The 21,072-nt window shown below is 43.2% G+C and overlaps 1 protein-coding gene and 1 non-coding gene across 2 annotated transcripts in view; one reads left to right on the top strand and one right to left on the bottom strand.

The window, feature by feature from the left end:
• The window catches only part of ADRA1B (adrenoceptor alpha 1B), a 62,475-nt gene that overhangs the window by 36,220 nt on the left and 5,183 nt on the right, over positions 1-21,072 (top strand). The gene's annotated exons all lie outside the window — the stretch shown is intronic.
• LOC129642464 (U6 spliceosomal RNA) lies at positions 9,203-9,309 on the bottom strand. Its single transcript, XR_008709734.1, has one exon. It is a non-coding gene; the product is annotated as a U6 spliceosomal RNA (small nuclear RNA).

Raw genomic sequence — 21,072 nt, forward strand, 5'->3', positions numbered from 1 at the left:
TCGTCCCCTTCTCCTCCTGCCCCCAATCCCTCCCAGCATCAGAGTCTTTTCCAATGAGTCAACTCTTCGCATGAGGTGGCCAAAGTACTGGAGTCTCAGCCTTAGCATCATTCCTTCCAAAGAAATCCCAGGGCTGATCTCCTTCAGAATGGACTGATTGGATCTCCTTGCAGTCCAAGGGACTCTCAAGAGTCTTCTCCAACACCACAGTTCAAAAGCATCAATTCTTCGGTGCTCAGTTTTCTTCACAGCCCAACTCTCACATCCCTATATGACCACTGAAAAAACCATAGCCTTGACTAGACGGACCTTTGTTGGCAAAGTAGTTTTATCTTATTGCTCATTTTTAGAAGATATATAAAAACAAAAAGGTAATAAAATGCCATTGTTCACACATAACCACTGAAATGTTTGATGTATATTTATTTACTCAGCCATTTTTCTATGGGATGATACCGTACGTGCTATTCTGTAACCTACTATTACGAACATTTTTCCAACCATATTCAGTAATTCAATCTTTAATGGTTGAGATATATAGATCATTAAACCAAACACTTATATTGAATATTTGAGATTGGTTCAAAATTTTAGTTATGATAAATAATGTGGCAATAAAATTCTTATATCTAAATAATAATAACTAACATTTATTGAGCATTTATTGCTTAGATTCTGTACTAAGCATTTTACATGTATTATCTTTATTTATTGATTGATTTTTATTGAAGTATACTTGATTTACAATGTCGTGCTATTGTGCCACTCTCTGCTATACAGCAAAGTGACTCCGTTATACACATATATATGTATACATTTTTAAAAATTCTTTTCCATGATGGTTTATCCCAGGAGACTAGATATAGTTCCCTGTGCAACACAGTAGGACCTTGTTGTTTATCCATTCTATATATGCTAGTTTGCATCTGCTAATGCCAAATTCCCAGGCCATCCCTCTTCCCCCGTCCTCCCTCTTGGCAACCGTAAGTCTGGTCTCTGTGTCTGTGAGTCTGTTTCTGTCCTGTAGATGGGTTCATCTGTGCCATGTTTTAGATTCCACATACCAGCAATATCATATAGTATTTGTCTTTCTCATTCTGATTTACTTCACTTAGTATGATAATTTATGGTTGCATCCATGTTGCTGGAAATGGCATTATTTCATTCTTTAAATTTATTTTTTTAATTGAAGGAGAATTGCATTACAGAATTTTGTTGTTTTCTGTCAAACCTCTGAGTAGTATTCCATTGTATGAAAGTGAAAGTGAAGTCGCTCAGTTGTATCCAACTCTTTGAGACCCCGTGGACTGTAGCCTACAGGCTCCTCCGTCCATGGGATTTTCCAGACAAGAATACTGGAGTGGGTTGCCATTTCCTTCTCCAGATCTTCCCAACCCAGGAATCTCAGGTTGGGAACACGGGTCTCCCACATTGTAGGCAGACACTTTACCATCTGAGCCACCAGGGAAGTATATTCCATTGTATAGTACCACATTTTCTTTATCCATTGATCTGTCGATGGACAATCAGTTTGTTTACATGTTTTGGCTATTGTAAATAGTGCTGCTATGAACATGGAGGTGCATGTGTCTTTTTGAATTACATTATAGTTTTGTCTGGGTATATGTCCATGGTAATTCTATTTTTGGTTTGCTAAGGAGCCTCCATACTGTTTTCCACAGTGGTTTCATGAACTTACATGCCCACCAACAGTGTAGGAGGCTTCCCTTTTCTCTGTGCTCTCTCCAGCATTTGTAACTTGTAGACTCTTTAATGACTGCCATTCTGACCAGTGTGAGGTGGTACCTCATTTGTATTATCAAATTTAACCCTCCCAAGAGTCCTATGAATAAATAATATTACCTTTATTTCATAGGTGAGGAAACTGAGGCCTAGAGAGATTGAGTAATTTGCCAGAGGCAGCGCCCTTAATCACTAAGATAAATACTTAGGATTGTAATTTCAGGATAACTAAATACATCAGATTGTAAGGTCTCTGAGTCATATTGCCCAATTGCCCTCTAGAAAGCATGTCCCAATTCATATTTCCACCATCAGGATATGAATGCCCACTCACTTGCATCCTCACCAACACTGGGCATTATTAATTTGTGTTGTCCTTAGAGAAATAAAGTCCAGGCTTCTGATAGCTTATTCATGCTCTTTAGAGCATGCATGCAACCTGGTTCCCAATCAAAACACTGATTTTCTTTACACCAATTATTCTTATCCTTTTCTTGGTATGTGGGCCCCTTTGAGAATCGAATGGAAGCTCTAAAGCAGCTACACAGAAAACGCATACATGCACATCAGATGACCTTGTGCTTTTTGGGAATTCACGGACACCATTAAGGACTCCTATGCTTTTAGTGAAACTAAAACTAAAAACAGGGCTAATGAACCTTGTCAAATGCTGGTTTGACCAGATGATTCTTTTTAACAGTCCTGCAGTGTAAGGAACCAGATCAGAAGAAGCTGGAATAAAATGCCCAGGCATAATAATGGTCCATTTGCCCTGTGGAGGGGTGGTACCCAGGTCAAAACTCTCTTCTGAGGTCATGCTGTCCTCCACCAAACCAGCAAGACCTCAGAGCAGATGGACAGGCCAGCCCTGGCCTGCCCCCATCCCTGTGCTTCAGCAGCCTCCGAAGAACAAGGCTGGGCTCCTTCTGCCAAATGCACTTCTTCACACACCAGTGTCTTTCACGATCTCCCCTTGCATCCTGCTCCTTTATGGTTGGGAAAACCTCATCCCAGATTCATCAAGCCTCTCCTATCACCAGCAGTGGAGGAAGACAAGAGGGGAGGGGAGCATGAGGGCCAGGATCTCGCCCACCCATCTGCTGTGATGCCGCTCTGCCAGGAAGGTTTTTTCTGGGAACTTCCCTTGGCCAGAGCACATGCTTTTGGGGCCGTTTTTAATAATGATCCATTGAGGCTCAGTGGCACTTTCAGAATTATGGGTGGAACATCTGGTCCCAGCCTTCAAGGAAGGAGGGGGACAGAGGAATCAGCACTCTTGAGTGCACTGCCCTTTGGGATGACCCAGTGGAAGGTTTAGCTCCATCTGGATAGACAGGCTGGGGCCACCAGACCACCAGGAGGCACACACAGAGGCTGCAGGCAGCTCCTCAGCTGAACCCTGGGCTCCCTGCCCTTGCTGCCTGTCCGTGGCCACCTTGGAGGTCTTATTCTGCACAGGACAACCATATTCTTGTCAGAAACATGAGGAGGAGTGGTAATGAAAAGGGAGCTTCTCTGTCCTTTTATTGTCTGGCTTAGCTCTTTCTTTTTATCTCTGTTTATTAATTTTTGTTCATCCTGGGCCCGATCCTCTCACATTTGTTCTCAGCACTGCAGGTGATAGAAGGGTTTGTGGGTTAAATGTCCCTTTACCTCCCACCTTTTTGGGTCCCTGGGGCTTACTTTCACAAGGCCAGGAGCTGACAGGCAATGACTTTTCAATTCTAAATAATTACAGTTCCTCCTGGATTTGGCCGGGAATATGAGTCATCTGAAAACTAATATATTCACACCCCAACATAGCTCTTCTGTTTCCCCTGCACCCTCTTGTATCCTCTTGTGGAATCTGCTCTGCTTTTTAAAATGTCCTTTTAGTCCTTGGTGTTTTGGTGGCCTTTCTCACCAGGTCCAAATGGCAAAATATAGGAGAGCAGAGGCTCTACTGCTTAATATCTCTGTGACTCTGAAGAAGTAACTTCTTTTCTAAGCCCCAATTTCAGTATTTGTAAAATGGGGACAGTAAATGTACCTCCCACGCTGAGTTGTTTTGGGTACTGAGATAATGCATGTTAGGGGTTCAGTCAGAGAAGACAATGGCACCCCACTCCAGTACTCTTGCCTGGAAAATCCCATGGATGGAGGAACCTGGAAGGCTGCAGTCCATGGGATCGCTGAGGGTTGGACATGACTGAGCAACTTCACTTTCACTTTTTACTTCCATGCATTGGAGAAGGAAATGGCAACCCACTCCAGTGTTCTTGCCTGGAGAATCCCAGGGACGGGGGAGCCTGGTGGGCTGCCGTCTATGGGGTCGCACAGAGTCGGGCACGACTGAAGTGACTTAGTAGTAGTAGTAGTAGGGGTTTGGTACAGCCCTTGTCTCTTATATGCTCCCAGTAGATGGTAACGGCTATTATTGTTGTTGTTGTTGTTGTTAAATTCAGATCACCACCATCTTCTGTATCTTCTTGGGCAACATCATAAGGATTGAGTCCATTTCTAGCTATCATGAGAGTCACCCCAACTTCTCCACCTTCCTTGTGATCAGGACACTGCATAGGACATCAGACCTCCCTACTCAAGCACTAAATAGTCTAAGGTCACCAGCCCTCTGAAACACACCTGCCCGCTGAAACACACCTGCCCCACTCCTATTACACCCTCACTCACAAAGGGGAAGCAATTCCCTGTCTTTTCAGCTCTTGTCTCCTCAAAATGTGTAAAGATGGAATTGGTTTTACAGGGCATTTCTCTGAAAGTAGCAAAATCTAATGAAGTGAAGTGAAAGTCGCTCAGTCATGTCCAACTCTTTGAGACCCCATTAACTATACAGTCCCCATGGACTGTATAATTCTCCAGTGTGAATACTGGAGTGGGTAGCCATTTCCTTCTCCAAGGGATCTTCCCAACCCAGGGATCGAACCCAGGTCTCCTGCATTAGAGACAGATTCTTTACCAGCTGAGCCACCAGGGAAGCACAAAATCTAATGACCCTTTCCCAGACTATCACCCACAAACACCTCTCCATTTTAGTAAGTAACCAGCATCTCCTGGTTTTCTTCTAGGCCCCTTCACAAAGAATGTTCCAGGGAAATAGCAAGTCTCTGGTCTGTGGGAATCAGCACTAAGATGCAGAAAGATCAGATGCTCTGGGATTATGCCTGGGATTGAATCCTATCTCCACCACTATGTAATCTTTAATTGCTCTAAACCATAGTTTTCTTCATCCATAAAATGGGCATGATGGTTGTATTAAACTCACCGGCTTAAATCTCCTTGCTTTCCCAGTCAGTGTTAATCTCCTGGATTAAAATCTCAACGAGTTCCAGACACCTAGGAGATGTTGTTCAATAAAGACTTTTTGAAGTGGAGCAAAGTTTGGGGCCCTCGCACTGCAAGCAGTAACCTAAAAACCTACATCAAACTGAGAAAGAAGCATTTATTTACATGAAAGAGGTGAAGAAATTGTATTTTCTGAAAATACGGTTCTTTGAGGAAAGGAACTGTCTTTAAGAAAATATCTTAATTAGAGCTGAAGGTGGAAAATGAAACCCATCTCCTCACATCACTACCCACATCCTGTCTTCCTCATTGCCCTCAATAATGCTGATGCCAAAGCTACCAGAAGAGAGAAAAGAAATTATTGCCTTAAAAACAATAAGAATTTGGAACCCCTGAAGCAATGTGCCAGGAAAGGAGTTGAGGTGAGAGAGGGCAAGGAGAGGGGCAGGGAGCCAAGCCCTAAGCACTGCTTTAAATACCTGGTGCAGGTGACTTTCCTCTTCACTGCTTCCGGGTGCTATAAGCACTGCTTCCGGGTGCTATAAGCACTGCTTCCGGGTGCTATAAGCACTGCTTCCGGGTGCTATAAGCACAGCAGGCATCTAGGGAAATAGAGCCAAGAAACAGGAGAGACGGGGATGAAGTTATCCCCCCTGCCCCACCCAGGAGCCAGGAACATTGAGGGAGAGTTTCAGATATCCTGGGGTTATGGAAAAGGGACATTCAAGATCACCTTGCCTAGCTTTCAAGGGAGGAAAGGCTCCAATTTATGTCAAGGCTACACATATATATATAAACAGCATAGGCAGTAAATACTGAACAACTACATCCTGTCCCTTCACAGAAATTCTCAGAAAACATTCTTCCAGGGTCTCAGCAAGCCCAGCCAGCTCTCTGGCCTACAGGCCATCTCTGAGTTGAGCTCTGAATGGTCTCCTAGGCACTTGCATCTGCAAAGTTTCCTAGCAGCGAAAAGCCTTTGAGCTGTGAGAAAGGGCAGCAGTTTGGGGGTCATTTTATGGCAGGTCTGTGAACCTGGACTGAGGAGCAGGACGAGGATTTGCTGAAATCTGGACAGCAGCACATATTCAGCAGCAAAGACTAATCATTTCATCATACAATATTCATGACACCAGAGATGTCCCTGGCCCTCGGGATACAGAAAGATAGGCGAGGGCTCTGGTGAGAAGGCAAGACGTCCTAGATAGAGCGGGCTGGCGCCATGCACCCTGAGGGCTGCAGGTGACAAGGGAGGCAAGACGCCCGGGTGTGGTCCCCTCTGGAGGAGTGCGTCCTAAACCAGGCCAGACCAGTGGAGAGGAGATGCAGACCTGCCCAGCCTGGACCCGGCAAACCAGCAGATAAGATTGGACTCCCACCAGCCAAAGGACAGAAGAGAGGGATGAGTCAGAAAGAGGAAGGCAGTGGGGGTCAGCAGACAGCTGCTCAGAGAAGGGATGAAAGGCATCGCACAGTGCCTAATGGCCTAAGTGGTCCCATCTCAGCGTTTTACCACCTGATTCCCCAAGGCCAATAATGGTCCCTGTTCTCTCTGGAGCCTTTCATCCCACTGCTCTGAGCATCTCGGCCAGGCAGCAAGCTATCTGCTCCTCAGAGGGCAGGCTCCAGTACTTCACCGCCTGTTTGTTACAGGCTCGAAGGCGCTCTGGCCACAGGTATATTCCTGCCTTCTCCTCTAGTCTCCCTTTCACCTTGACAGTGGGGTGAACACAGCTGAGAATCCAAGAAACAGGGAGCACGGGTGCTAATGCAACCCCCTGTTTCACACATGAGGAAGTGGGGCCCAGAAATGTGATGACCGTGCATAAATGTCAGTCAGCTATTTAGCCCTAGGTTAGCTCTTTTTGCTAATATTTTCAACTTCTATTTCTGTCTCTCCTTTTCCCATCTCCCCTCTCTCCCAATATCTAATTACAAAAGTAATGATTATTCTCTGCAAAAATAATTTTAAATAAAAAGTGAAAATCTTCCCCTAAAGCCTTCCTCCAAAGATAACCGTTACGAAGTTTTTTCCACCCAGATTTTTTTCTATGAACATGTGTGTATATGTGCTCAGTCGCTCAGTCATGTCTGTCCAACTCCGCAACTGTATTGGGCTGTAGCCTGCCAGGCTCCTCTGTCCATGGAATTCTCCAGGCAAGAATCCTGGAGTGGATTTCCATGCCTTCCTCCAGGGGATCTTCCTGACCCAGGAATCAAACCTGCGCCTCCTACATTGGCAGGTGAGTTCTTTACCACTGAGCCACCTGGGAAGCCCTATGAACATACACACAGACACATACACACATACATGCACACATGTGTGCACACATACACATGTTTTTCTACAAGAATCAGATCATACTAGACTTTCTTTCCTGAAATTTGCTTTTTTCTACTTAACTGGGTCATGAGCCTCATTCCAGGTAGACCTAGCTTACCATTTTAATAGATGTATGGTTTTTCAATGCATGAATGCTTCATGGTTTATTTCACAATCCCCTATCGCTGGAATGTAGGTAATTTCCCATCTTGGGGGGACATTACTGGAGTATCCTGTACTTTTTAAAAAGATTTATTTGTTTATTTGGCTGTGTTGGATTTTAGTTGCAACACACAGGATCTTTGATCTTCATTGCAGCATGCTAACTCTCAGTCATGGCAGGTGGATCTAGTTCCCTGACCAGGGATCAAACCTGGGCCCCCTACATTGGGAGTGCAGAGTCTTAGCCATTGGAACACCAGGGAAGTCCTCTGTACTTTTACCTTTGTTCTGTTTACAAGTACTTTTGTAGGATATATTCCTAGATGTGGAGTATTTACATCAAAAGTAAAAGCTAAGATCATTTTAATTGTATTAAATAACACCAGGTTTTTTTACCCAAAATTTGCACTCCCACATAGAATGTATGAAAATCTTTCATATATTTGCCAAACTAATAGACCTGAAATAGTTTTCTGCTTCTTAATTTGCATTATTTGCTTGGTAAAGGAATTTTATGGTGTTTTCATGAATTCACTGGCTACCCGTTGTACTTACTCTTGTTATTTGCTTATCCATATGGTTTCCTTTGTTTTTATTGAATTGTTTTCTCTTCTTGATTTGAAAGAGTTTTGTGTATTAGAAATATTACTGCTTTTACTGTGTTTTTTTTTTTTTTTTTTTTTTGCCATTGCTTTCTTTTTCTTTCCTTTACAATATTGTATTGGTTTTTCCATACATCAACATGCATCCGCCATGGGTGTACACGTGTTCCCAATCCTGAACGCCCCCCTACCACGTCCCTCCCCATACCATCTCTCTGGGTCATCCCAGTGCACCAGCCCCAAGCTTCCTGTATCCTGCATCGAACCTGGACTGGTGATTCATTTCTTATATGATATTATACATGTTTCAATGCCATTCTCCCAAATCATCCCCTCCTCCCTCTCCCACAGAGTCCAAAAGACTGTTCTATACATCAGTGTCTCTTTTGCTGTCTCACATACAGGGTTATCATTACCATCTTCCTAAATTCCATATATATGTGTTAGTATACTGTATTGGTGTTTTTCTTTCTGGCTTACTTCATTCTGTATAATAGGCTCCAGTTTCATCCACCTCATTAGAACTGATTCAAATGTATTCTTTTTAATGGCTGAGTAATACTCCATTGTGTATATGTACCACAGCTTTCTTTTCCATTCATCTGCTGATGGACATCTAGGTTGCTTCCATGTCCTGGCTATTATAAACAGTGCTGCGATGAACATTGGGGTACACGTGTCTCTTTCAATTCTGGTTTCCTAGGTGTGTATGCCCAGCAGTGGGATTGCTGGGTCGTATGGCAGTTCTATTTCCAGTTTTTTAAGGAATCTCCACACTGTTCTCCATAGTGGCTGTACTAGTTTGCATTCCCACCAACAGTGTAAGACGATTCCCTTTTCTCTACATCCTCTCCAGCACTTATTGCTTGTAGACTTTTGGATCGCAGCCATTCTGACTGGTGTGAAATGGTACCTTATTGTGGTTTTGATTTGCATTTCTCTGATAATGAGTGATGTTGAGCATCTTTTCATGTGTTTGCTAGCCATCTGTATGTCTTCTTTGGAGAAATGTCTATTTAGTTCTTTGGCCCATTTTTTGATTGGGTCGTTTATTTTTCTGGAATTGAGCTGCAGGAGTTGCTTGTATGTTAAAAATATGGAATGCTTCACGAATTTGCGTGTCATCTTTGTTCAGGGGCCATGCTAATCTTCTCTGTATCATTCCAATTTTAGTATATGTGCTGCCGAAGTGAGCACTGCTTTTACTGTTGTTTGAGTTACAAATGTTTCTCTCAGTTCTTATAGCTTTGTTTTCAAAGTTTGTGACCTTATAGAAATGTCCAGGCAAATACAGCAATACTTTACAGATCCTGAACTCCTGTCATACTTAAAAAGGTCTTTCCTATTTCAAAACCATATAAAAATGTTTACTGTATCTTCTAATATTTTAAATAATTTTTAATATTTAATATATTAGATCCATCTGGGTTTATTTTAATGTAAGAAATAAAGTAAGGATCCAGCTTTATTTGTTTCTAAATAGCTAGACTGTTGTCCCAACACCACTTATAGAATAATCTTTTTTCCCACAAGCATTGAAATGACATATCAAATTCTCTTGGATACTTGGTTCTCTTTATAAACTATATAATTGCATTGATCTATCTGCCTTTTCTTGCACTTCCTGCCCTCAGTTCAGTTCAGTCGCTCAGTCGTGTCCGACTCTTTGCGACACCATGAACCGCAGCACGCCAGGCCTCTCTGTCCATCACCATCTCCCCGAGTTCACTCAAACTCATGTCCATCGAGTCAGTGATGGCATCCAGCCATCTCATCCTCTGTCATCCCCTCTTCTTCCTGCCCCCAATCCCTCCCAGCATCAGAGTCTTTTCCAATGAGTCAACTCTTCACATGAGGTGGCCAAAGCATCATTCCTTCCAAAGAAATCCCAGGGCTTATCTCCTTTAGAATGGACTGGTTGGATCTCCTTGCAGTCCATGGGACTCTCTAGAGTCTTCTCCAACACCACAGTTTAAAAGCATCAATTCTTCAGCACTCAGCTTTCTTCACAGTCCAACTCTCACACCCATACATGACCACTGAAAAAATAGCCTTGACTAGACGGACCTTTGTTGGCAAAGTAGTGTCTCTGCTTTTGAATATGCTATCTAGGTTGGTCATAACTTTCCTTCCAAGGAGTAAGCGTCTTTTAATTTTATGGCTGCAGTCACCATCTGCAGTGATTATATAAATAAATATATAAATATATATATATAATTATTTATATTTATATAAATAAAGTCTGACACTGTTTCCACTATTTCCCCATCTATTTCCCATTAAGTGATGGGACCAGGTGCCATGATCTTCGTTTTCTGAATGTTGAGCTTTAAGACAACTTTTTCACTCTCCTCTTTCACTTTGATCAAGAGGCTTTTTAGTTCCTCTTCACTTTCTGCCATAAGGGTGGTGTCATCTGCATATCTGAGGTTATTGATATTTCTCCCAGCAATCTTGATTCCAGCTGTGCTTTTTCCAGCCCAGCATTTCTCATGATGTACTCTGCATATAAGTTAAATAAGTAGGGTGACAATATACAGCCTTGACATACTCCTTTTCCTATTTGGAACCAGTCTGTTGTTCCATGTCCAGTTCTAACTGTTGCTTCCTGACCTGCATATAGGTTTCTCAAGAGGCAGGTCAGGTGCCCTAGAGTCTTTTAAATACTTTTATAATGTGAGATGACTTTTTGGTAAGTTTTACTATCTATACAGGTAAGTTTCCACATTTTCCCTACACCACTCCTGTCATTCCTCTTGTTTTAATTAACCTGGATATTTTTTTCTTGGTTATTCTTTTATCATCTATATTCTTCCATATATTTAGTTTGGGATCATTTAGGTTCTTCTCTCTACCCACCCCAGTCCCTAAAAAATACCATAATGGTATTTTAATGAGATTGTCTTGAATTTACAGATGAATTCAAGGAGAACTGAAGTTGTCTTGGATAGAGACTTTCTATACTCATTAGAAAAGATCATGATTCCGGGAAAGATTGAGGGTAGGAGAAGGTGCAACAGAGGGCAAGATGGTTGGATGGCAGCATCAGTTCAGTGGACACAGGTCTGAGCAAACTCCAGGAGATAGTGAAGGACCGGGAAGCCTGGCGTGTTGCAGTCCATGGGGTCTCAGTTGGGCATGACTTAACAACGGAACAACAGCAACATACTAAAGCAAGCTATGTCTCTCCCTTTACATGTCTTCCTTTTATGTCCATTGATAAAGTCGTATGGCTTCCTTCACATAGATCCCATCAATGCTCAATTTTAAAAGGGTTCTATTGGGAAATTTCCATTAAGGCCAAAGTTTGGAACACACTCAGTTTGGCATCAAAGATAGACCTTTAAGTGCTACAGAAATCACTCCATCCCATCTGCTCCCAACTCTGGGCCTAAGCCAAGAGGTCGCTTCCCTCTTTGAAGTGGGAATGGGTCCATCAATTAACCAGTGGGCAATTGATGTCCCTGAACTGATCCCCAGTCCTGTGCTAGAAATATAGGACAGACTCCATCTTCAAACAGCTTTGATGCTGTCTAAAGAGATGAATGGCTCTTAAGAATGACATTCCATATTGATCTATGTGATATGGCCTGTGTTTTGATGGAAAATACAGGGGAAGAGGCCTGGAGCAGTCAGGAAAGATTTCAGGAAGGGGACAAAAACTGAACTGGGCATTGGCCTGTGGTTACCTTTTGAAAAATATTTATCTATTTGGGTGTGTCAGGTCTTTGTTGCAGCACACTGGCTTCTCTCGTTGTGTCTCATAGTGTGAGCCACACTTGTAGGCTCCAGAGTGTGCAGGCTCAATAGTCATGGTGCACAGACTCTACAGTGCATGGGCTCAGTTGCCTAATGACATGTGGGATCTTAGGTCCCTGACCAGGGATCAAACCCACGTCCTCAGCATTGGAAGGTGAATTCTTAACCACTGGACTACCAGGGAAGTCCCTGTGGTTACCATTTAAACAAATAAAGAAGAGGAAGGAAGCACATTATAAGTAAGAAAATCACCCCACACCTACCATGAATCACATAGATACTGGGTTAGGCACGTAAAGAGGAGGTTATGTGCTCAACAAATAGTTTTACGCATTCACTATAACCCAAGCTCTGTGTTTGGTGCTAGAAAAACAAGACAAGTAAGACTGACCCTGGCCTTGAGGAGCTTGTGAACAAGGGAGACAGACTGTTAAATAAATAAGTTCAGCAGCTGTTGTGATAGAATTCTGTGGAGAGAATAGCAGAGACTCTTAATCTGGTGACTGCATCTCCTGGGCACCCATGGATGGGATTCAGTGAGTCTGTGAACTCCTGAAATTATGCAGTGCTAAATTACTTGCATAATCAGAATACTTAGGTTAAGAACCACTGAGGTACAGTGCCACAAAATTCTTGGTTTCTGTGTTTTAATGGCCAGATAAAATATATGTAAAGACACCATTACAAATAAAGTCAATAATTCTGGTCTTTCCCCAGCTTAGAAGTATTTTAAGAGTTCAGAGGCTGTATTGTCCGTTATGAAAAATGCCCAGCTTTGGGACAGGCAATGAAGTGAAGTGTTAGTCATTCAGTTGTGTCTGACTCTTTATGACCCCATGGACTGTAGCCCTCCAGGCTCCTCTGTCCATGGGATTCTCCAGGCAAAAATACTGGAGTGGGTTGCCATTCCCTTCTCCAGGGGATCTTCCCAACCCAGGGATCAAACCCGAGACTCCTGCATTGCAGGCGGATTCTTTACTGTCTGAACCACCAGAGAAGCTCATGCAGACTTGGGTTTGAATCCCAGCTCTACAGTTTAATAGCTGGTGTAACATTGAGTGAGTTCTATACACATGAAGACTTGATTTCCTCATCTCTAAATTGAGAATTACAGAACCCACTGCTCCCTCCTGCCTCACTGTGAGAGCAAGATTAGCTAAGCTGTGTCAGTTACCTTGATCTGAGCAGGTCTTCACAGCCTGCCCCTTCCTTCTATTTTCACACTTCAGAGGAAGCTGGGCATTGTGGGCTGAGGTTATGAGAAGGAGGAATTTGAGCCAGGCCTAGAAGGGATGGAGAGGAGGAGGGGAAAGGAACCGACATTTCAGATCAGTGGACAGAGTAGATGAAAGGAAAAGAGCAAGAAAAGTCAACTCTTACGTTGCGAACAATCAGTCCATTGCAGCTGGGTTGAACAGGTCTTAAATTCCAACCTAAACAGTTTGAAATTTATCCTATAAACTACAGGAGCCACTGGAGGGTTTGGGACAAGGAAGTCAGTCCCTTGTTGAGGTGGCTTTTGGCCCAGCCTTTGCTCATCCATGAATTCCAAGATACCCAGGAAAACAATTTTTAAAATAAAATTGTAATGTGGACTAAGGCAATGCTTCTCACCTTAGGATCTTGTTAAATAGCAGATTCTGATTCACAGGATCATGGAGATTCTGCATTTCTAACAAGCACTCAGGTGATGTTGATGTTGTTTATCCATGAACCTCACCTTGAGTAGCCAAGGGCTAACATATTTTGGCTTGCTGTCTTTATTACTAATTATTATTCTTGCAACACATGTTGACTGAGTAGCTATTCTGTGTCAGGCACTGTGCGAGGCCCTGAGTAAAAAGAGAAGAATCAGACATGAACTCTCTTTTCTAGAAGCTCACAGTCTAATCTTACATGAGGCATAGCCCTAAGCAACTGTAATTCAAGATAGAGAGTGATAAATGCCATATTTTAGCTTCAGATAAAATACTGTGACAGTTTAGTGAAGAGAAAGATTGTTCCAGTTGAGGGGGAAATTGCCTAGTGCTTAAAGAAATGAATAGAAGCTTCTTTTTCTTATTATTAAGCAATGAGTAAGAACCCAGACTTTAGAGTTAGATTTTAATCTTAACTCTACCTCTTACTAGATATGTGACTTCATTAATCTCTTAAACCTCAGTCTCCTCATCCATAGAATTAAATACAATAATAGCAATGCTTCTGGAAGGATTGGATGAGAGAATGTTTGTAAACATAGTACCTAATAACTGGTTCTTAGTTCATTATAAATGGTGGCTCTGGTGATTATTATTGTTTTCAACATTTACTTTAAAACTTAACATGGGTCTGTTTGGCCCTGAGGATATTGTATTTGTTGGACAATTTTGTGATCTCTTTCCAAGGTTAAGTGGCAACTGAAAATGGAAAAACCTCGAAGGGAATTTCCAAATCCAAGGAAACCTCCTTCTCAACGCTGAAAGAATTAGTAACTAGTATTTGACATTTTTTGTTTTGTTTTGTTTTTATTGGGCAAACGGTTTGCACTGGGAAGACTTGGCTTGGCTGAAGGTGTAGCCAAATGCTCCTAATAACAGCCCCATTGAAAGGGAGTTCCACTCTATTTACAAGCTGATCAAAATGGTTTTACCACCCACTGGCTCCCTTGAGGTCATCTGCTTGTGTGATGCTGACTGTGAAATAAGTCAAATCAAATTTCTAATCCTAGAGACCCAGATTGTCAGAACTCAGAAGGATGTTACAAACCACCCAGCCCTGGGGGGACCAGACAAATGATGCTCTGCATCTTTCTATGCCTTGGTGCAATCCCCACCCACTGGTCATTCCTTCACCAATATTTAATGAAGGAATATTACAGGGTCCATAGTAAGAGAATAAGGTACATCAGGGGACCACAGACACATCAGGAACTAACAGAGGAGGCTGCTGGGCTTAACAACGAAAGGTCTCATCTCAACCCCCCTCCCCCCTTACCTGCAGAGAGCCTTGAACAAGCACTGCCTCCTAGTTACAGCTCTGTTTCTTCATCTGAAAAGTACAGATAATCCCACTTTGCTCATAGAACTGTCATGTGGATTATATTTAAATAGAACATTAAAAAAGTGTCTTTTGGTTCATTTTTTTGTTTTTTAAATAATATTCATTGGATTTTTCCCAATCACAAAAGTAATTCATGTTTATGGAGAAAATGTTGGAAAACACCAAAAAGCCCAGAAAATAAAATTTCACCCATAATTTCAACACCGAAGGATACACACAGTTGATGTCTCCTTTCATGTCTATTTTTCCAGTCCTTTATACACAGCAGCATGTGTATTTTGTTTCCCCATGAATTGTATTGGAAGTGATTAACAGCCTCTGTAAGGGCTTCCTGGATTCATATTCAAACTCTGCCCCCAGTCACTCTATGACTTGGAGCTAGTTCTGTTCCCTCAAGTGTAATAGTCGTGGCCTCCAGCGAGTGCCCTTAGGTTGGACCCCCAGACATCACGAGTCCAAGTGGGCAGAATGGTGCCCCCTAGAGCCGTGCAGGGTGCAGTCATGCTCAGCTGTCTTAGCAACAGAGCTGGTTGAAGAAGTAAAAAAGGGTGTAGAGATGGTTAGGCATTTGGCCAGTGACTGACACAGAATTTGTTGTTGTTGTTGTTTAGTCACTCTGTCATGTCCAACTCCTTTGTGACCCCATGGACTGTAGCCCATCAGGCTCCTCAGTCCCTGGGATTTCCCAGGCAGAATGCTGGAGGGGGTTGCCATTTCCTTCCCCAGGGGATCTTCATAGTAGCTGCTGCTGCTGCTGCTAACTCACTTCAGTAGTGTCCGACTCTGTGAGACCCCATAGACTGCAGTCCACCAGGCTCCCCCGTCCCTGGGATTCTCCAGGCAAGAACACTGGAGTGGGTTGCCATTTCATTCCCCAGGGGATCTTCATGGTAGCTACTATTCCACAAACAAACCTTGTGGTTTTGAAGAGTGGGGATTCACTGTTCAGATTCGTTGAATAGCACCTTAAGGATGACCCACCCGGACCATGGTCCAGCCAAGAAGTACTTCTCCTTGTGCTGATCCTGCTTCATTTTAGCTTTTGGATCCTTGTACTTCACCATCCGTCTAAGTCACCCTTCAGCAAGCAAAGCCCATGTGATATGAGTGGGCTCACTGCACCATCTGCTTGCTGCTTTATCCCTTTCCTCTCAAGTTCTCCCTCTTACTTGCCCCACCCAGATGTGAAGCTTTCAACCCCTCCAAGCCCTTTCAGAGGTGTTGTCTCATTTGATCTGTTTAAAAAAACCTCAGTAAGAAACCAACAAGAGGCATCCTAATGGAGCCATGGGGCCTCCTACAAGTGCTTTCCCAGCGCTGTGCCCACAGTGCTGCTCAAAATGACTATGGATCTGAGTGCAGTGCAAGATGGCTTGAAACGCCAGCCAGAGATGGCACCAACTGAATCACATATTCAGTCAGTCAATCAGTGAACAAATATTTATTTAGCACTATTATGTGCCAGGGGCTGGGTTCTCTAGTGAGGAAATATTCCCTGTTCACTTCTCTTTCAATCCTTCAGGTCCTCAAAGAGGAATGAATGCCCCTCAATTTAAGGCCAGCAAGTCTTCAACACCCCTCAACCGGAGCTAATCTCCCTCTTTGAAAAAGAGAGGAGGCTCAGACACACTACACTATGGAGCCATCCAGAGCTACTAATAACGTTTTGTCTTCATCTTCTTTTTCTCTGCCATTGCATCCTGTTTATAGCAAGTAATGCAGGTTTTTAAACAGTAATAAAAAGTTTTCTTTAAAAAAAAAAATGTAGATACCAAAAGTGAGTTGATTTAGAGAAAAGCATTAAGTAATGGGTGGTCCAAGGAGTAGAGTGACTGATGCTTAGGAAGCTCTAGACTTGAGATGGGTGAGGCTTAAACCTTTGAGGGTTGCTGACCCCATCAAGCCCATGATAGCTATGGATTCTCCCCCAGAAAACTGCATGAATATCACACACAGTTTCATCAAGTTCCAGAACCACCTGAAGCCCTATCCCCGGGCCTGTACTGGGAACAGCAGCAGGGTGAGAGTCCTGACACCGGCTCTGCACAGGAGATCTCATCTGCTTCTCCCTTTCCTTCACCTTGATAGCACTAGCATTGGCAGTAGTAACAGTAGTTGTGTTTGCAGTAGTCGAATAGCTGTACTTATTGAGTACTTTTAACACGCCAAGCACTTACGAAGCCTAAGCTCAACTCATCCATTCAGAAAAGAATGATCACCATTCCTGTGTTCTGAGAAACAGACCTCAAGCAGCTTCTCCAAGTTCACTCAGCTAAGAAGTCAGGGTCAGCACTTGAACCCAGGTGTACCTGCCTGTGTTCGCTGAACAGGTCCTTAATCACTGAGCTCCACTGTCTCAATAAATGTTTTTTTGGATCAAGTGAAGGACACTTGAACAGGTTCTGGCTCTTGTACTGCCATTCACCAGCCAAGTGACCTTGTAAAAGTCACTCACCCTGACTGACCTTCCCTTAAGGAAGAAGGTTTCCCAGTTCTGCCAAGTCATGATGCTAAGACACAGGGCTAAGGCGCGTGGGAACATTTCATGGGCAGGAGATGTGGAGCCAGGCTCAAGGACATGCACTGAGAGTTGGTAACCCTGGCAAAGAGCAGACACCGGCCTTACTTCCAGCAGAGAGAGCAGGCTTCCAGGAACCTACATTTCCCATTGATATTTGCTCCCTTTTTTAGCATCTTCGTGCTTGTTGCTCAGTTGTGGCCGACTCTTTGCGACCCCATGGACTATACCCTGCCAGTTCCTCTGCCCAAGGGCTTTTCCAAAAAAGAATACTGGACTGGGTTGCCCTTTGCTTCTCCAGGGGATTTTCCAAATGACCCAGGGCTGGAACCTACGTCTCCTGTGTCTCCTGCATTGCAGGCAGACTCTTTATCCACTGAGCCATCAGGGAAGCCCCTTGGCATCTTCACTGGTGCCCAAAGGTCCGTTTTTGTGCCCAGAGAAAAAAGGATTCCTGTCACCAACATGCTTTCATGCCCGAGGAGGCTTGGCACCTTCCCTAATTAATGAGGGCTCTTGGCTCCCACCAGGGCATGCTGGTGTTGCAAACAGAGCCCCTAATCCCCATGGCTACTGTGCTGCTGGCAGGAGAGAGAGGAAGGAAGGGGCCGAAATATGTGTGGAATCTGAGGCGCGTGGCAGTCCAGTCCCTGACCCGCACTGCCCCTCTGTGGTGGGTCTGGAGAAGCAGGGATGGGCAGGGTTTCTAGCGCTGGGCTTATAGAGACTGTGAATGATAGGGCTGGACAGGACTTGGATCAAACCACTCAACTAAAGGAGGGAAACTATGTCAAATTATTAGGTACTGAACCTGAAACTAACATAATATTGTCCATCAACTCTATTTCAGTAAAATAAATAAATACATTTTTAAAGGAGGGAAACTGAGGCCCAGAAAGGGAAAGCAACTGACCCAAAATGATACATCAAGTTAACAAACATCGATTTCCTGTAATTAGATTTCTAGCCTAATGAGTGGTTTATAGGAATAATTATCATTTGGTTAATTAGCATTAATGCAGAGTTGATTTAGGTGGCAGGAACCTGGTACCCAGCATGCTAATAAGAGCTTTACATGTTTTATCTTGTTTAATCCTCAAAATAACCCAGGGAAGGTGATACTCTTATTAGACCCATTTTACTGATGAGGAAACTGAAGAAGCTTAGGGATAGTATGAAGCTTGCCCAAGGTCATGGGTCTGGTGAGAGAGCCAGGATTCCATCCCAAGAGTCAGAATCTAATGAGAAAAGGGCAGTCCCTGGCAGAAGTCACCGAGGGCTTGCTCAAGATGGGAGAGCCATTCTGGTCTGCTGGAGGACGAAATAAAGGAGAATGCAAATGGAACAAGAGGGCGGGCAAGGTCATTATTCAGCTCCCAGATACACGAGGATTCAAAACTGACCACACCACAAAGTTGTGGAGATGTGGGGAAAATATCACTCATTACACAGTCAATGGGATAGTAAATTGATACAGCCAGTCAGAAGGCGGTTTGGCTAGCTGTCAGGACTTGACTGTGGAACCTACCCAGTGATTCCTCATGAAGAATGTTACCCTTCAGAAACACTCAAGTGTGCAAAAACACAAGATGCACGAGGCTTTTTCATTACTGCAGTTTGTAATAGCCCAAAATTGAAAATCACCTATTTGACTACTATCAGGAAAGAGTTAAGTGAAATACTATATGTCCAGACAGCAGGATGTAATGCTGTGACATGAAGAAATGTCTTTTATATATTCTAAGTGAAGAAATAAATTTGGGGAAAGGTATGTGTATGACCCCATTTAAAAAATCCATCTGAAAGGATAAAAACAGAATTGGTAACTCTGGTCCTATCTACTTGAGAAAGAATTTTTCACTCTATATTATATAGATTTTTTTTGTAGTGTGTAATTTAACAGGTGTCACTTTTTTAATGTGACAGGTTTTTTTAGTAGAAGTTTAGCTAATTTATAATATTTGTTACTTTCAGGTATACAACAAGGTGATTTGTTTATATATATATATTCTTTTTCAATTCTGTTACATTATAGTTTATTATAATCTATTTTGAACTGTGGTGTTGGAGAAGACTCTTGAGAGTCCCTTGGACTGCAAGGAGATCCAACCAGTCCATTCTGAAGGAGATCAGCCCTGGGATTTCTTTGGAAGGAATGATGCTAAAGCTGAAACTCCAGTACTTTGGCCACCTCATGCGAAGAGTTGACTCATTGGAAAAGACTGATGCTGGGAGGGATTGGGGGCAGGAGGAGAAGGGGACGACAGAGGATGAGATGGCTGGATGGCATCACTGACTCGATGGATGTGAGTCTGAGTGAACTCCGGCAGTTGATGATGGACAGGGAGGCCTGGGGTGCTGTGATTCATGGGGTCCCAAAGAATCGGACACGACTGAGCGACTGAACTGACTGAACTGATTGAATATAGTTTCCTGTGCTATACAGTAAATCTTTGTTGTTTGTTTATTTTATATGTGGTAGTGTGGGTCTGTAAGTCCCCTTCTCCCAATGTAGCCCTCCCCTGCTTCCCTTTAGTAACCACGTTTGTTTTCTGTGTCAGTGAGTCTGTTTCTGGTTTGTGAATAAGCTCATTTGGTTGTTGTTTACCTGGCTGCTCTGGGTCTGAGTTGCGGCATGCAGGTGCTTTACTTGCAGCGCGTGGGACCCAACTCCCTGACCTGGGATCAGACCCGAGCCCCCTGCACTGACAGTGCAGAGTCTTAGCCACTGAATCACCAACAAAGTCCCATTTGCATCATATTTTAGATTCCACATATAAGTGATACCATACGGTGTTTGTCTTTCTCTTTTTGACTTATTTCACTTAATACGACCATCTCCAGGTCCATCCATGTTGCTGCAAATGGCATCATTTCATTTTCTTTAATGACTGAGTAATATTCCTCTGTGTGTGTGTGTGTGTGTGTGTGTGTGTGTGTGCACGTGCATGTGCGCCCACCACATTTTCTCCATCCATTCATCTGGTGATGGACACTTGAGTTGCTTCCATGTCTTGACTATTGTAAACAGTGCTGCTGTGAACATTGGGGTGCTGGCATCTTTTTGAATTAGAGTTTTCATCTTTTCCAGATATATGCCTAGAAATAGGATTACTGAATCATATGGAAACTCTATTTTTAGCTTTGTGAAGATATGTGTATTGTGTGTTAGTCGCTCAGTCGTGTCCAACTCTTTGTGGCCCCTGGACTATAGCCCACCAGTCTCCTCTGTCCATGGGATTTCCCAGGCAAGAATACTGGAGTGGGTTACCATTCCCTTCTCCAGGGGATCTTCCTGACCCAGGAATTGAACCTGAGTCTCCTGCATTGCAGGCAGATTCTTTACCATTTGAGCCACCAGGGAAACCCACTTTTTAAGGATGTGAGGTTTTTTTAATAGTCTTAATTTTTTAGAGCAGTTCTAGGTTCACGTCCAAATTGACAGGAGGGTACTGTGGTGAACCTATATTGACACATAATTGCCTGAAGTCCTCAGTTTACATTAGGGATCAATCTTAGTGTTGTACAGCTTATGGGTTTGGACAAATGTATAATGACATATATCCACCAATATAGTATCATACCAAAAATTTCACTGCCCTAAAAATTCTCTGTGCTCCCCCTATTCATTCTCCACTGTGTCA

This window comes from Bubalus kerabau, chromosome 1 (genome assembly GCF_029407905.1).
Source record: "Bubalus kerabau isolate K-KA32 ecotype Philippines breed swamp buffalo chromosome 1, PCC_UOA_SB_1v2, whole genome shotgun sequence".
Lineage (NCBI taxonomy): Eukaryota > Metazoa > Chordata > Mammalia > Artiodactyla > Bovidae > Bubalus > Bubalus kerabau.